Source organism: Arvicola amphibius, chromosome 9 (genome assembly GCF_903992535.2).
Source record: "Arvicola amphibius chromosome 9, mArvAmp1.2, whole genome shotgun sequence".
Taxonomy (NCBI): domain Eukaryota; kingdom Metazoa; phylum Chordata; class Mammalia; order Rodentia; family Cricetidae; genus Arvicola; species Arvicola amphibius.
The window spans coordinates 3,430,180-3,432,846 of NC_052055.2; positions in this window are offsets into that span (position 1 = coordinate 3,430,180).

The window sequence follows — 2,667 nt, forward strand, 5'->3', positions numbered from 1 at the left end:
CCCTTCCTTGTTAAACTATTGGATTCTGGGGAAAGGACAGTCGTTATCTTCAGTTATATACCAAAGGGTGGACGCAGACAGTCCTGGTTAAAATCAGTGGGTAAAAAACAAACATGAGGTAGGGAAGGGGCACGCAGGGAGAGATGACCGTTGTTGGAGACTGCCCGTTCGTTCCTGGCCACTAAGACCCGAAGTAATCACTTAGAAGCTGTATTATTTGTACTACTGTTTGGTCAAAGCCTAAACATATTGCTAGGTAGCTCTTATATCCTCAACTAAGCCATCTCCGTTATCTGTGTGTCACCACGAGGTCGTGGCCTACGGAAGTTTCAGGGGGCTCCGGAGGAGGCGTCTGTCTGCTGCAGTGGGGACGGCACTATGAATACAAGAGTGACTGTCAACAATCAAACATGGAACAAGTGCAGCTTAAGTCTAAGTGTGATCAAGACACCAAGATTCTTAACCTAACTGAATATTCTTCCCATTTAAAATTATAAGCAGAGAAGGATGAGGACAAATAAGAATCAAGTAGTTCATAGTCCAAATAAGTCGTCATAAGAATAGTTTCCCCATGAATGATAAAGCTCGGTCAAAGTGAGACTCCACTCGTGATGGCTTCTGGCACTGTGGGCTGTCTGGCACCAGCAAACTGCCAAGTGAGGAGCCTGTTCACCTGACTTTCAAATCACAACAAAGCCTCACTGTACCGTTCTGTCTCAGTCAGCACTAGGGTCAGCCATTCTGACTCTGACTAAACCAGGGGCATGCCCACCCATGGCTCTCAGATCAGGCCCCAGAACAAAATGGAACAACCTTGCGACATCTCCCTCATAAGCAGCACAGTTCCCACAGTTCCCCATCCTAGACTCTTGCTCTACTGTGCAGAATTCTGCAAGCAGTACTCAACAAAGCGACCAACTAGATGGCAACCTCACAGGCTGGCTGGCCGTGCACAGGAATGGTTGTGAGGCATGTTTCCACTAACCTAAGCTTGTCTTTCTCTTAAAACAGAGAAGTCATGCCCTATCAGTGAGCCTGCTGAAACCCAACACAGTGCTTCCCACATCAAACAATGCCAAGACAGATTGCTGCCACATTCTGGGCTCATGAAATACAACTTCCTTAAATCCTAAGTGGATTTACATTTATTGCATTTAAACAGTATTTGTGGGTTTTACTGTAGTGTTTCAGCCTACAATCTTCTGATCTAAAATTTCCCTCCACACTTCCTTCAAACTGACCTTTAAAAAGAGGACAGGACTGAACTTTTGGAACACTTCAAAGGTAAGAGCAATGAGAAGTACTTGCTGCAGTTTAGGAATGCCATCCATGGCACCAGAAATAAGGCCACTTCTCTTCCCAAAGTCCCTCAAGAACCATACACTCAACGACAGAGATCAGTTTACCTCTGGTGGCTATGTAGGCCAGAAGTGACCACAGCAGACTGGACAGACTAGCCAGTCTCATGGGAAGGAATGAGGAAGAGAACACTCTCACTAAGTGGCAGGAAGACAGCGTGGAAGAAGAAAGCAGCAGCTAGAGCTCAAAGAACGCAAGAGTGAGGGTTGAGTGTCACAGAAGGGGCGGCAAGTTCACACTGGACTGGACCAAGAAAGGCCTGTCAGTCAAGACCCTTGAGGCTTCCCAATAGAGGACCAGGCTGGCATTGTGCTCCAAGAAAAATCTCTCCTTACTTAAAACAAACAAACAAACAACAACAACAAAAAAAAAAAACAAAAAACCCCACCATGGTGGAAGGAGATACAGAAAAATAAAACTACCACATAAAATTCTATAAAACATACAGCCCTGAGCAGTAACCAGCACAGGCCATGTGGAAGCATGTTCTTGTCAGGTCTTTCCTTTAAAAGCCAGTATTTATTGTGGGGCAGTGGTGGCCCACACCTTTAATCCCAGCACTCGGGAGGCAGAGACAGGAGGATCTCTGAGTTTGAAGTATTTATCATTGTTTATGTGTGCGGTGTCCCTAAGAGGGGGGTCAGACCCAGGACCGAGCACAGGCGGCCGGGCTTCCACAGTGTGCTTGTTTGCCCACCGAGCCCCCCTTTCACTCTAACAATGAAGGGCTTTAAAAAATACAGGCAAGTAAGAGGGCTGGAGCCAGCACCAGCGCCCGTGCCTGCTGCTGCGGCTCGGGAGGCTTCTCAGCACAGCTTCTGGTTTGCTGCCCCCTGTCCTATAACTCCACTCTCTTAAAGAGAGCCTTAAATTTCCTCCAGAAGAGCCTGGGGCTCGGTGGGGAAGAAGGCCAAGCAGGAACGGGCAGGGCGTGTATGACTCCGCACTATGCGCTAGCTAGCTTCAGCAGACGGGCAGCAGGAAGCTGGAGTCACTGGGCCAGAGCTGCTACATGTGTTCACACGTTTCCTTTATTTGTTCAGATCTGACGTAGATGTCAGATCTTCAAGGCAAAGTTAGAGCCTATTTACTGTGAAAAATCACACACACACACACACACACACACACTCACACGCGCACGCACACCCCTAGGTACAGGAAAGGCTACTTTGTTACTATTACTCTTATTTTTTCCTCCTTTGGAGCAGGAAGGTACCAACAAATAAGTACCAACTTTTACTGATTCTGAATAAAATACACGTAAATACCAAATTTACACTCCAGCCATCTGTCAGGTGAAACCTGTAA